The sequence below is a fragment of the Leptinotarsa decemlineata genome, unplaced genomic scaffold (assembly GCF_025532065.1).
Source record: "Leptinotarsa decemlineata unplaced genomic scaffold, Ldec_3_MD MMD2_tig00001393_RagTag_RagTag, whole genome shotgun sequence".
NCBI classification, from domain to species: Eukaryota; Metazoa; Arthropoda; class Insecta; order Coleoptera; family Chrysomelidae; genus Leptinotarsa; species Leptinotarsa decemlineata.
The window spans coordinates 1,772,654-1,788,300 of NW_027412562.1; the positions used below are offsets into that span (position 1 = coordinate 1,772,654).

General features: G+C 34.4%; 1 protein-coding gene and 1 long non-coding RNA gene across 4 annotated transcripts in view; one reads left to right on the forward strand and one right to left on the reverse strand.

Moving 5' to 3' along the window:
- gus (splA/ryanodine receptor domain and SOCS box containing gustavus) overlaps positions 1-15,647 on the reverse strand; it is a 243,094-nt gene that overhangs the window by 96,037 nt on the left and 131,410 nt on the right. The window lies entirely within an intron of this gene.
- LOC141482585 (uncharacterized) lies at positions 12,118-13,815 on the forward strand. Its single transcript, XR_012465599.1, has 2 exons — positions 12,118-12,726; positions 13,108-13,815. It is a non-coding gene; the product is annotated as an uncharacterized lncRNA (long non-coding RNA).

The window sequence follows — 15,647 nt, forward strand, 5'->3', positions numbered from 1 at the left end:
AGATTTATTTCTGGTACAACGAAGTTTTACAACACTAATGAATACATTTGAAGGAAAATCTCAGTTACGGTTTCAAACTATATCCATACAACAAACAAAGTAACCCAAACAAAGAAATATGCGTGATCAAAGCATGATCACCACGCACATTTGCATCTGTTGGATAAAATGAACAAGTCTCCTTACGCTGACTAATCATATTTAACTGCAATCGGCGGGCTGTTACAGTATTTGAGGGGTCAGTTACGTTTTAAACGTCTGTGATGTGTACATATAATTAGAATATCTTTCAGAGAACTATAGGCAATTCACTGTTCCATCTAGTTTTTCAAAAATATTTGAATATGCATACCTACATCGTTTACTACATTTCATTGAGATACATAACATTATCTCCTCGATTCAACATGGTTTTCAATCCAATATGTCCACTATTACTGCTGTGACAGCTTTTTACTCAAAACTCTTGGAGTACATCGTGGCTGGTGAATGCTCTGCTGGAATATTTTGTGATGTCACCAGGACATTCGACTGCGTTGACCACACGATATTATTAAATAAATTATATTCATATGGAATGAGAGGAAATGCCCTTAACTGGATAGAGTTTTCACCAGAAACAGGAGTCAATTTGTTTCGGTGAATCATAGAACTGAAAATAGTCATTATAAATGTATTTCAAATACTCAAATTTTGACCATTGGAGTACCTCAAGGATCAGTGTTGTGACCGCTATTATTTATATTATATTGTAATGATGTTGACGTCGCGATTGATGTGAATACGTGCGTTATCACTTCTAATATCGGACAAAGACGACACAATTTTGAAAGAAAATTGTAACTCGGTATCAAATCATTTGGTTTCATGGTGTGCCGCCAACTCACTTCATTTCAACTCTCGAAAAACTTTATTGGTACGGATTCATCACAGGTAAAAAATCTGTTCAAATCTAGAAATTAAAATCAATGAGAATGAAAACACACTTTCTTTATCTAATGAATGTTTTGGGACTCACGCTAGATAATTGTCTGAACTGGAAGAGTCATTGTAATAAACTGATATCGAAACTAAGTTCTGTTTCGTATCTGACACGAAATCTTAAGCCGTTATTAACCACTGAACAGTTAGTAAATTATTACTATGCTTATATAGAATCTAGAATCAGATATGGCATTTGTCTTTGGGAAGCTCTTCATTGGCATTGCCCAAAAAAAGATTTTTAAAATGTGTTTATTATTTCACACCAATAGGTCGAAATATGATCGCATTTCATCTTTGCATTATGTAAATAAAAGAAAGTGCAATGATTTTATATAAATCCCGTCAAATATAATATAACCGCTAACTCACCTTCTTACCTGGGGCTAAAACTTTATAACAAACTGCCCGACTCATTGAAAACTACCGATAGAATTCCGGTTTTCAAAACCACCCTTAAAAGTTTTTAATTAGATCATAATTTTTAAACCATAGATGAATTTCTCGAACTTCCGTAATTTTATTTATCTGCTATTTGACCTATCCTATAACTTTGTAAGTTCTACAGATGAATAAAGTGATTTGATTTTGATTTAAAGGTTTAAAATTTCTAAAATGTCAAGTACTGAAACGGATGAAGAAACGTTGTGTCCCTATACCCAGCCGTATATTAAAAAAAATTAAATTAAATTTCGGTCGTTCCTTAGTGCGACTCTGTACAAGCAGTCTTGTTTGGGAGATCACGTGCACTATGAATGATAATGTTTTGGGGTACTTAAATGGACAGAATATAGCAACACTTTTTCATTGAAGATGCACACTATCGGTTTCGTTCACCAAAAAGTGTGATGTTTACATGTTCTGAAAATCGCTCATAGACTCTGGAACATTGAAACAAAAGTTTCAAGGGGTACATAACATTAAATTTGGTATTTTCTAGAGATGAAAAATATAGAAATGCACCATCGAAGGTATAAACGCCGATCAATATTTTTATTGTTCATTGTACATGTTTTATTGTTTTTTATTCATTTAATGTTAACACCTATGGTGTAAAATAAATCTAAAGATTATTTTTTGTAGGTTGTATGCACTCACAAAATTGTATCAATAAATAAAGCTTAGGGTATAATCATATATTTATTGTTTGCAGGCAAGTGTGTCTTTGGCTCATAGTGCATATTATATCAATCAACAATATAGCACAAAGGCTACAGTGTTGCCTAAAAACAATAAATATAGATAATACCTTAATCTTTGTTTATTGCTACTGTAAAGAATCTGAAGCCGCCCCTGAACAATAGGTCAGCCGACTCATCGAACAAACACGTTACATCACCTCGAAAGAATGCAGTTGGGAATTGCCGGTAAAATTCTAGTACCAAAACGACTACAGAATCCTAGAAAGGACTGTTACCGATATAAGCACGTCTTCCCGACCAAAGAGGGCAGTTGAGAAAGTGAATCGAGCGGCTAAAGAAGAAATTCAAATAGTGGAAATAAATTAGGCGTTAGTTGCTGAGTGTTGTAATGAATTAATAAGTTTGTGATTAGTGGAATACTGTTGGAAATAAATTTGTTTAAGACAGTTAATTTTTTAATTTGTCACACTACAAATCTGAAGAATGCTCTTTTCCTTTACCACGCGTATTTCGCCTATCAAGTTAACATCATCAGGATGGTAACATATACGTTTAATATTAAATACTGCGATTTTTTTCACTGTGTCGGAGAAATTATCTAAATACCTCGTAAACCTTTTCAATTCGAAAACGTTCAATGGAAGAAGCAGTCTCTTAAATGGTTTCTGAGCTTGTGAATAGGTGATATATTTAGCAAGGTTTGAGGGCTGATATAGTCAAATGTTTCAATGCCACTTTTTGTTAGCTACCCGTCCTGGCATGCACGCCAAGTAATGACTTTTATAGGTTTCATTATTTCAATTTTTGTTAAAAAAAAATAAGGCGAATGTTCAAGTGTCGCGGGCTACTCACATTCCATTAGCGATTTTTCATTTTGTATGTTGGTACACTCGTCTCGAACATATGTTCATTGTTTCCGCATGTTCAGCATGTTTAGTTTGTAAGAGTCATAAAAGTTTTTTGCGTGTTCGGTCGATTTTCTGCTATTTACGAATTTGCCTCAGATGAGTGAAAAATATAATTAAGTACTCAAAAACACTTTAAATGTTGACAGTGGCATACGGTGATTGTTCCTTGAGTGTAGTATAACACTATATACAAATAAACTGATAGATAACGACAATGTTATCTAAATTCTTACCGGGGTTATTTTTATTGTCTATGCATCGACATTGTAAATTATTGAAAAGTAAGATGATTCCATAAAATTTGCCCCCCGTAACAAGATAGCTTCTGCATATCGATAGGATGTACGAGCGAATAGGTGAACCAATTCGTTAAATACTTTGAAACATCGGTAAACTGATCAACACTTCGCAGGTCTATTATATTTGCGTCCTTAAAATGACATAACTAGTCATTCGGTTTCTTCATTATCAAGCGTCCTTATCTGCATAGGCCTAGTGTGTTCTGTTTCTTGTGAAGGTGACTTTGTTTTGTATTTATCAAATATATTTTATTATATTTATTAAATAGACTGTTATATTTATTCACTTTAAAATATAAGATAGAGTTGTGCCCATACTTGTTCTTCAAAATACTATCATAGATTTTCATCACATTCACACTTTATTGCGAGATAATTAGTTGACCTAGTCATTAAACTCAGGTATAACTGTCATTAATTAGTTTCTAGAATATTATTAGTTACTAAGTAGATAGTAATATTTCGAAAAGTATATATAAATCACAATGTATGTAGAATTCAGTTTGTCAGTGAACACGATTGAAAAAGCTACTGTGCAACGAAACAAGTGTTGCGGATTTGTTAATCTGTTCTAGTGAAAATCTCACAATAAAATGTTTTTAAAAATACTTCAACTTTAAAATAGTTTTTGAGGTAAGTAAACAACTGACAAAAAGCTGAATAATATGATTGAATTTTATTATTTTTATAGTATTAAGATGGATGCTAGCAGGTCCAAGTAATGTACAAAGAAAGCGGAAGTTTATGTCGTTAGAAGAAAAACAGATTGTCTGTAGAGTGAACGAAAATTAAAAAAATACACTTCTTACAGTGGAAGCTGCAGCCCAGTGTTCATTTTTAACGGGAATATCCGTGTCGACAATTGAACGCATTGTACGTGAAAAAAAGGTGACTGGGATTGTGCAAGCTCCAAAAGTACATTGTCGTGGTAGAAAAAAAATTGAATTGGACGAGTACCAGAAAAATTTTGTACGCTATACCATTCATTCTTTCTTTATTGGGAATAAAACGCCAACCTTCGAATCCATTAGGACAAAGGTGATGGATAATGAGCTCATTCCAAAAAAGAGCAAAGAGAAGTTAAGGAAAATAATAAAAGAAGACTTAAATTTTATATATGACAAACGATCCCGTAAATCTGTCTTAATAGAAAGAGGAGATATAGTCTCATGACGACGGAGATATCTTCGCTCTATTAGAGAAATGTGTTCTGCTCACAAAAAGATTTATTATCTGGACGAAACGTGGGTGAATGCTGGTCACACAGTATCTAAGATCTGTCAAGATACTATTGTAACTAGTTATCGTCAATCATTTGTGGACGGTTTATCAACAGGGTTACGCGCACCAACGGGTAAACGGCAACGACTAATTGTCGCCCATATAGGTAGCGAAAGTGGCTTTTTAGACGATAGTGCACTAATTTTTTTATAAAAAAAACGAGGGATTATCACGAAGACATGGACGCTCAACGCTTTGAAGGATGGTTTGAATCCCTTCTTTCACGAGTCGAGCCAAATTCGGTAATAGTAATGGAAAACGCTTCTCATCACAGCCGATTAGTAGAACAGCTGCCAACTATGACCACCAGACTATGCAGAGTTGGTTAGGACAAAAAGGAATTCCATTTTTGGAGGACATGGTTAAGGCCGAGCTTATGAGTGTCATTAAACAGCATCGTGACAGATATCGCCAACATGTGATGCATACAGTAGCTCGTGCTGAAGGCATTACCATTTTGAGACTTCCTCCTTACTATTGCGAGTTAAACCCGGTAGAATTAATCTGGGCTCAAATTAAGGGTTACGTAGCTCGTGAAAACGTGACATATAAAATTTCTGACGATTATTAGAACTCGCAATGGAACGGATACGGAAAGAAGATTGGGCTAATGCTGTAGCCCATGTGATCAAGGACGAAGAAAAAATGTGGAGATTGGACGGGATGGTAGACATTATTTTCGACCAAATAATAATAGATTTTCACTAGTTCGGACTTCCATTGTCTACTATATAAAATGATTTGAAATCCCTGAAACAAGTAAAAAAGAATAATTAAAACAGAATAGTTGAAAATAACAATTATATTAAGCAACAATAAACCTGAAATGCAATGATAGTGAAATAACCTACAAGTAAAAATATAATAATTGAATAAATAAAAATTAAAGGAATCTACTAAAGGAATCTACTAAAGGTATCTACAATCGTAGATACCAACAATCGAAACGTCGTGAACTAACGTGACTTGGAATCTCTACACTTTTTTATCTTTTATTATTTTCTTTTTGCATTCCTTTAATTTTTATTTATTCAATTATTATATTTTTACTTGTAGGTTATTTCACTATCATTGCATTTCAGGTTTATTGTTGCTTAATATAATTGTTATTTTCAACTATTCTTTTTTAATTATTCTTTTTTACTTGTTTCAGGGATTTCAAATCATTTTATATAGTAGACAATGGAAGTCCGAACTAGTGAAATTCATCACGAAACATTGTCAATCACCTTCAAACAAATAATAATAGATTTAAGTGTGACAAGGGATTCCTCTTCGGACGAGTCAATGGATTCTGAAACTTCATGAGCATAACAAAGGTAATTATTTCTTTGCTTTGTAGTTGTCTTTCTATATGAAAGGAATATAGTAATTATTTTGTAAATTTTTCTGTTTTTTTGAAGTACTGTATTAGGCATAATAAGACAATGTAATCAGTTTTACCATAGACACCAGGTAGCGCCACCTACTATAACAATTTTTACCTATTACCTATTACAATTACCTATGTGTTTAAATAAATGAAAATATTATTTTGGTACGCCTCTGCAGAGTTGGTAAGAGAATTATCCGTGGGTCACTTCAAGTGCGACGTTGCTAATGAATCACCTTCAATTGAAAATTGTTATAGTATAAGAAAAATATTTACAAGTGGTACAAGCTTTTCACAGAAGGTCGAGAAGTTGTGACTGACGACGCTTGCCCTGGACGTCCCAACACATCAATTCGATGAAAATGTTGGGAAAGTGATGAAAATTGTTACAGAGAATCGTCGAATCACTATAAAAGAAGGTTGTCTTCATATGGGTTGGCTCATATGTGGAATTTTGAGCATGAAACGTGTGGTAGTGAAGTTCGTTCCGAAATTACTGAATTTTGAGCAAAAAAACTGTCGCTTGGGCGGGCATCGCTCAGGAATTGTTGAACAACATCAACGGCGTCGAATCATGGGTATATGAATTCGGAACCAAAGTCCAATCGTCACAAAGGAAGAGCTCAGCAGATCCAAGACCAAGAAAAGCACGACAAGTTCGATCAAATGTCAAGGTTTTGCTCAATATTTTCTTCAATTACCGTGGCGTAGTGCACCAGAAGTTTTTGTCACGTGGTCGTACGGTTAATAAGGAGTATTATCTTGAACTTATGCGCCGTTAGCAAGAATCAATACGAAGGAAACGCCCGGTATTGTGCAAAAACAATTCATGTAATGATTACAGTATTGTAACCTGCCACCGTATTCACCAGATTTGATGCCCTCCGACTTTTTCCTATTTCCAACATGGAAGAAACCCATGAAAGGACGGCTTTTTGCGACGACCTAAGATATAAAAAGCGAATCGTTCAGACAGTTCTAGGACATACCAAAGTGCATATCAGAACTGCTTGAGTATTGGAAAAAACGCTGGCACAAGTGTGTTATATCTGAGTGGGACTACTTTGACGGGGACAAAATAGAAATTGATGAATAAATAAATATTTTTTGATAAAATTGAAAATTCACCTCATTTCTTGATCATACCTCGTATGTTACTCGCTCATAATATAGGTTTATATTGGAAAATAACTTTGAAAATCGGACAAGTGAATTTTGAGTTTATTCATTACAAATGAACATGAACCAAAATGTAATATTTCATTGCCTTTTCAATTTCTGTTCAGAAATCAACATAACCTGCATCAAAAGTAGTTTTTTCACAGCTCTGGTGTATTGAAAAACGTTAGTCGAATGTAAATAGATTAATGTTGAAACGTATGTGTGTGTAATCAAATGAAAAAGTATTTAATTGTACCTTCAAATGCATGACAATTTCCCCCTTTCAATATGACATAGTTTTTAATATTCTCTAGTCCCACTGCCAAGGCAAGAAAAACGACCAACATCTGCCATTTCTACTTGAACATATGGTGTCAAAAATAGAATGTGGTACATGTACTACACAAATGATAAGGACGTTCACCTTTGTGAAATAAAAAACATATAGAATCGTGCTGAAAATATTCAGTTTTTCTATTGTCAGCAGTGTTCCATCGTTTTTTCAAATTTTGATAAATTATCGAGGTATGCAAATCAGGGAAACGATACGTCAACCACAGCAGATCATTGACAGAATACAACAATTAAAATGTGAGGATTCCAGATTTGCAGATCTTAATCGAAATGGACATCGTATAGAAGTCATCTGATCATTGCCTAGGAATGAAAGGTTCGCGAGCCATACTGTAAAATACGTTGTAGTCAAGGTCAGATCGAATTAAGTAGGTAGTTAAGTATTGACTAATAGTCTGTTGTTTGTAAATGCGGTGAGTAATAAAAACAAATGTATATAATTCATTGAAATATTCCTGGACGATTATAATATTCATGGTCATAACATTTATGTGAATTATTGAAATAGAGTTGGCGATCTCTCGCGATTTCGCAAAACTACTGCGGAAAATAAAAATATCTTCTGTTCATTAAAGTCATTAAAAGAGAACGATAGAACGTCCAGTTTGGTAACATAATATTGAAACTTATCATGCAGTCTATAAAAAACCCGCTTCATTTGGAAAGTCGGCGAGTCAACTGTTGCAAATACACAGAGGGTCAAAAATTTTGGCACAAAATACATTTTGCTTCAATATAAGGCTTGATCACTTTTGAAGAAGTAACCCAAGTGCACTAATTTTTTTAAATTTTTATTATTAGGTATCATACAGTGTGGCCCTTTTTAATGGAAACACCCCCCTAAAATTTGAAGTTGTAAACCGATTTTAATAATTTTTTTTTGAAATGTCGAGTACTAAAAGGTCTACCATGGGACAAAATTTGAAATGTTAATTAAAGTTTCAGGGCACACTACAATATTTTTTCTTAGTCGAAAATCGGGATTTTTTATTAGCGATTTTTTTATTGAAAATCACTACGCCACTGGATTCAAAGTGCCTCTAGTGTGACCAAAATTTCATGAAAAAATATTCATTATTAAGAAAGTTATGACAACTCAAAAATTCGAAAACTCACACAGCTAACAGTCACAAAAACACCCTATATCAACATATATAACCATGAGAAATATTTTTTTTCATGATTTCAATAATAAAGTGCCGCCAGATGCAAAAAAAACAAATAGCGTAAATATTTTTAATAAAAATAACGGAATAACATTCAAATTTTCAAGCAAATAAACTAAAACTAAGACCTAATATTTCAATTTGAATCTCAGTTGCCATGGAAATGATATTACAGTTTGACACTTGTGAAAGATTTAAGTGTACCATTGTCAACAATATTCACCTTATAGTTCTTCGAATTATTTTGTGTCATGGTGTAAGATTGAGCGTAAGAGATAAAATTGAAATTGTACGCCTTTCTGGAGATAACGTTAGAAGTGCTATAGAGGTTTGTAGAGTATTTAATGAGAGACATCCAGATCGCCCTCGTATTAGCTGCGGTACGGTAAATAAAATAAATAAAATATTCAATGAAACTGGTGCAGTATCAAAAATGATGTTAACAAGTAATCCTGTACAAAGACGAAACAGGAATGACAGGAATGATCAAATCATTTTAGATTATTTCGGAAATAATCCTAATGCCAGTATAAGGAATGCCACTTTAGATTTGAATATTCCACAAGAAACTATTCGGAGATGTCTCAAGGCGAAGAATATTAAACCTTTCAAGCCAAAATTTTTACACACACTTCAAAGAAGGCGACGAAGCAAGACACCTGGAATATTGTTTATGGGCCCAAGGGGAATATTTAAACAATAGAAATTTCCTAAAAAATATTTTATATACCGACGAAGCCACTTTCACTACAAATGGAGTAGTGTCATCACAGAATTGTCGCTATTGGGCAGCGGATAATCCTAACTGGGTAATAAACTTGGGATGCTATTCACGAGCTGCCAATCAATGAACGATCAAATTTAATTGTCCAGTTAGATGGGTGTTCAGTTCATTATGTCAGAGCTGTGAGGCAACGGCTTAGCGAAAATTTTTCAAATCGATCGATAGGCCGTTTATAGAGTGGCCACCCAGATCTCCAGACCTCACACTTTTGGACTTTTTTCTCTGGGGACTTCTCACACAAAAGGTTTACAAAAACCGCTCAAGAGATAGAAATGAACTTTGTGCAAGAATTCGACAGGTATGTGCAGATATTAGCCCTCAAGAACTAAGGAACGTAATCAGAAACATTCGTAAGCCCTACGACACATGTATCGAAATACGAGGTGGATTAGTAGAGTCTACTAGAATATGAGTTAGAATTAATTGTTGCAGTGAATCGAAACATTTCAAAAATTAGTTACGTTTATTAAAATGTTTTGCTTCATTGTTAGTTGAATTGTGTGAATGTAATTCCGTTATTTTCATTAAAAATATTTACGCTATTTGTTTTTTTTTTTCATCTTGCGGCACTTTATTGTTGAAATCATAAAAAAAAAATATATATTGTGACTGTTAGCTGTGTGAGTTTTCGAATTTTGAGTTGTCATTACTTTTTTAATGATGAATATTTTTCATGAAATTTTGGTCACACCTATTTAGAGGCACTCTGAATCCAGTGGCGTAGTGATTTTTTCAATAAAACAATCGCTAATAAAAAATCCCGATTTTTGACTAAGGAAAAATATCGTAGTATGCCCTGAAACTTTAATAAACATTTCAAATTTGGTCCCAAGGTAGACCTTTTAGTACTTGACATTTGAAAAAAAATTATTAAAATCGATTTACAAATTCAAATTTTAGAGGGGTGTTTCCATTAAAAATGGGTCACACTGTAGATTTCATTGGGTGTTTGCGAAACAGCATAGGAACATTCATCTCTTATTCAATAAAATGAGATCAAATCACTGATATAGTCAGGTATGACAACTAGCCACGTGTTTTTGTGAGGTTACTGTATCATGAACATGAAATCTTCGAAAAAAATACCTGAAATATTTATGACAATTGGTAAAAGAGAACAAATTTATTACCAGTTCTGATGGAAAAAGAAGACATCCCATCAGACAGATGAACTATCTGTCTTTTCACGAAGAGTACATTGAGCTAAACTTGATGAAAGAAATAAAACATCGGTACTCTGCATTTCTGAAGGATCCTTTCGTGAAAAAAATAATGAATTTTCTTCTTAGATTTTTCAACACTAATAAAAACGTTGGTACGGTTTCAAATTTATAGTACTATAAATTCAATTTTATTATGCAGTTGAACATAAAACTCCAATAATAAATATATCAATCTGAACAAGTAATAAACCAATGGGCAAATTGAATTCCTTGAATTTTCTTCTTTTCAATTTTCGAAATGTTCTCAATGAGGTACAGCTACTGGCAATTTACTACACCCAAACTGATTCAAGACTTATGCATGCTATATGTCTCTGGGGAAATTTCACCTCAGCATCGGATGTTTTCACCTGTCAAAAACGCATATTGCGTACTTGCGTACATATTTCATCTAGGGACTCATGTAAACCTATGTACGGAATTTTTCCTCTTCCATGTATATACATTTTTGATATAGCTGTTCATATTTTTGAAAATAGGTCGTTGTTCGAATTGAATGAAGATAGTCATGGACATAATACAATAAATGAACACTCCATGTTCATGACTGTGATCTGAAGACTGCTTCAAATCACAGTCATAATACAAGAAATGGTGACCTTCTAAAAATCTGAAAGGACATTCTCGATTCTGGTTATCCTTGTATCCACTACAGCGAATATGTCATCAACATACCTGATCCAGACCCTAGAGAAGTAACTGAGTTCTTTCCCAGCTTCCGTCTCAAACCTACCCATGAATAGGTAAGCTATAAATGGAGACAATGGTTACCCATAGCCGTTCTTTCACGCTGTTCATAATATGAGCCATTATATTGAAAATAATTTTGATCCATGCAAAGCTTGGTGAGTTGAATGTATTCTTCAACAGCTTCATTTGTTAAGTTGTTCGATTTCAGAAGATCCCTCAAACACTCGTTATTAAATAAAGATGATATTAATTGAAAACAACAGGAAGTAGAAAGACCATTCATTGGAAACGAATTCTAAAATATGTATATATGTTGAATACTTCATTTTGGAGCTTTAAAAAAGACCACATGAGATCATTTCAAGAGAACGTATTAAATTGCAGGTAAATTGAAAATGTTGTTGGAAGAATGTTTCTTATAATGATTCGTCCATTCTGACAATAAATCGTAAACACAGATTCTACTATGCTATGAACTTTGTATTTTGTTTTGATAGTTCCTACTGGAACCTCTGGTAAAATTTATTTATTTATTTATTTATATTCGGGATACAAACATAAAACTCCACTACAGTATCCACATAATTGAATTAATAATAAATCAAAAGTAACCAACAATACACATGTACATAATACAAAAAAAAAACTATTGAAACACTTTCCCAGCACCAGAACAAAATTGCAGTCTCTCGATGCAGGTTTCGCTAACCAAGTTAGCGTCCTCAGGAGATTATTATGAGTCAATGATCTCCTGAGAACACTAACTTGTTAGCGAAACGCACATCGAGAGTCCGTAATTTTGTTCTGACTTTGGGAAAGTGGTTTTCAATAAATTTGTACTTGTAGAGATGACGAGTAACCCTGGATTGGTTGAATGAGAACAGTCACAGCTAAGCATTCTTGGAGTCCACACGTGTTGTTTATTAATGTTCGTTATGGATTAAAATAAATATTGTTATCTGACAAAGACAGCGGTGGGATAATAATCCGAATACGTCGTAATATTGTACAAAGTTTTGAAGTGAAAATGGGTGGAAAAAAACGTAAAGACAAGAAAAAATCGGTTTCGCGAAAACGGTGTACTTCCTCAAGTAGTGCCCGTAGAAACGGGAATTGAAAAGATTGAAATCTGAATTGAAGAGATTGAAGCAAAGGCAGGTTAAGTACACTCATCAAACAGGCGACGAGTTTCTGGTTCCTTTGTTCGATCCGTCTCAAGATAACTTAGTGGTGGAACAATGGCTTAGTAGAGTTGATTATCTGGCTGCAAGATATGGTTGGGATGATTATTCAATAATACGGCTGATATCGGGGAGGTTTAGAGACAACGCACGGCAGTGGTTTGACGAAAATGCCAAATATGACGTAAGTTGGGCAGAAGTAAAACGTTTAATGAAACTCCAATTCCGGAAGTCAGTTCCATTTTCTAATTTGCTAAAGTCAAAACTTAGGCAAAAGTTGTCAAAATAAAAAGCACTCAATTTGCAATTCCTGATGAATATTTGGTCGATGCTGTAATAGGTGATATAACAGATGAAAATTTAGCCCGTACTGTTAGATCAGCCCAGTATACTGATGCTAATTTGTTATATGCTTATTTGGATACCATGGGAGATATGCCATCTCAAATTACAGTCCCTAGTGCTAGTTATCAAAGTCTTTCATTTAAAAGTCGTCCTTTTCATCAAGACCAAAATAGGAAAAATTCCAAAGGAGGTTTAACTTGTTTTAATTCTGGTATTTCAGGACATGTAGCTCACAATTGTCACGAAGCGGAAGATCTCAGAGAAGGTTATAGACGCTTAAGAACAGTTAGGTCTCCAGATCATCTTAAGAAATGGATAAGTAAACAAGACGACCAAAAGTAAGTTGAGCAAACGTTGCTCTGTAAGTAGAAAAAGTAAACGTTACCTTTGGTAAACGTCACCATTGAGCAAACGTTGCTCTGTAAGTAGAAAAGGTAAACGTTACCTTTGGTGAACCTCACCATTGAGGAAACGTTGCTCTGTAAGTAGAAAAGGTAAACGTTACCTTTGGTGAACGTCACCATTGAGCAAACGTTGGTCTGTAAGTAGGAAAGGCAAACGTTACCTTTAATGAACATCACCATTGAGCAAACGTTGCTCTGTAAGTAAAAAAAAAGGTAAACATTACCTTTGTGAACGTCACCATTGAGCAAACGTTGCTCTGTAAGTAAAAAAAAGGTAAACATTACCTTTGGTGAACGTCACCATTGAGCAAACGTTGCTCTGTTGAATTTTTCTAATATTTTTTTTGTTCTCAGATCAGAATAAGGTCTGAGGGCAGACCTTTAGCAGGATGGCCGAATGTAGGAGATGACGAGTAACCCTGGATCGGTTGAATGAGAACAGTCACAGCTAAGCATTCTTGGAGTCCACACGCGTTGTTTATTAATGTTCGTTATGGGATAAGAATAAATATTGTATTCGAAAACTTCGTTTTTATGTTGTCTGACATACTTTGTCTTCATTTTGAAAAATATGTGATTCTGAATCTAGTTTCGTTGGACTTTTGTGGGGTGAAAACTCAACCAACATCAAGGTGATTTATGACAACGCATTATTGCTCAATGTCAGTATATCACACCTAGTCGCTTTGGATGAATTCTCAGACATCAGGAGGATATAATTACCACCCTGTATATTATAAAAAAGCTTTTTAATTATAGACAATAACAAACAGCCTCAGGTTACACCCGGTGTGTGGACTTCTTCATTATGAGAAAAATATTAACGTGTAGTACAACCCTGAAAATAATTATCCTTAGGTCAGAGGTAATCATTCGAATGAGATTTTTTATTCGATCCCATTGATTTTTCCATTCAGCAATTCAGATACGAACACTTGCTTAGTCACTACGCGTCGTTTCGAAGGTCTGCGAAATCCATAAATAACAAAGTAAATTACAAATTATTTATAGATGTTCGTTCGTCTCGAATTGTTGGAGGTCTTTGACGGTGCTCAGTACGCTCTTTCGTGATCAAAGAAAAGATTGAATCGATATCTTTCGCGTTGATGTCTTCCTTATGTGTCTGTGTATAGCAAGTTCACGAACTGGAAACTGATTAAGTTTCATATTGGTGATTTTTCAAGCATTTGATCAACATAATTAACATTCTATAGAGACCGTTTCAACAAAACGTGCGTCTGATTTTCGTCGATATTTGAATGAGGTCATTCCTGGAAGATGAATCGGTCGAAGAGGATAAGTGGAATGGCACGCAAGGTCACCTGATTTGGTCCCGTTGGATGTTTGTAGGTGTTCGGAAAATCACACCGGAAATGCTTCAGAAAGTCCGGAGCACCTTTAAAGAAATTCTCAGACACCAGGCTGTCACCATTTTGAACACAAAACCTTGAATAACACAATTGACATAGTTCATTGAGGTACCATATCTGATGATTTATCGTCAGTATCAAAATATACTGAGAAAATGAGAACGTTTTTCGAATTAAACCGTTGATGTTCCAAGTAAACATGTGCAATGGACTTTATTTTGATTACAGCAACTATATTTCAATTTACCACTTTCAAACTGTAGTATTTGGTACAAATAAATGAAGAACCCTAACCACGAAGTAAAGTGATAGAAGTTAACGTACCACAATCGATCTGAACTATTCCCAAGCATCAGTAAATAGAAAGGCTGTACTAGAGTTCCGTCCTATACCGGAAAAAATTACCTTTTGTCAGGTGTTACGTCCGGGAGTTAGTTACGTTCCCTATAGTAAAGAGAATGCCCCCACTCCTCATGTCAAGGGATCTAAATACTAACGAAATATATGAACAGTTTATCAGTCCATGAACAGTGAATAACAAATACATACACAACTATTTTATGCATTTAGAAACTTGCGTTTCTAACAACTTAACCATGCCACACAGTCCCCTACGGCTCTGAGGAATGATTGATTATCTACAGCCCCCTACAACTCTAAAGATACATACAAGATGGCGACTGGGGGCCATCTGGGAAAAAAAATTAAATGGAAAGGGGGGTCTTGTGACACATCATTTTGAAGCTCCTCACGAATACTTCATAACTCTAGAATTTGAAGTCAATATCTTCACCTACTACAAAATGGCGGAACATTTAATAACTTCCTAAAGACAAACACATTAATATCTATATTTCTACAAATATTCCTCTTTATCTGCCATATGGCAATTTCAACAACCCGATGAGGTTTGTTAAGTTATTTTTTATTTATAAAAACGTCAAGAAATGTCAGTACGACAATGATCATCATTGTTCAGTAAGAAT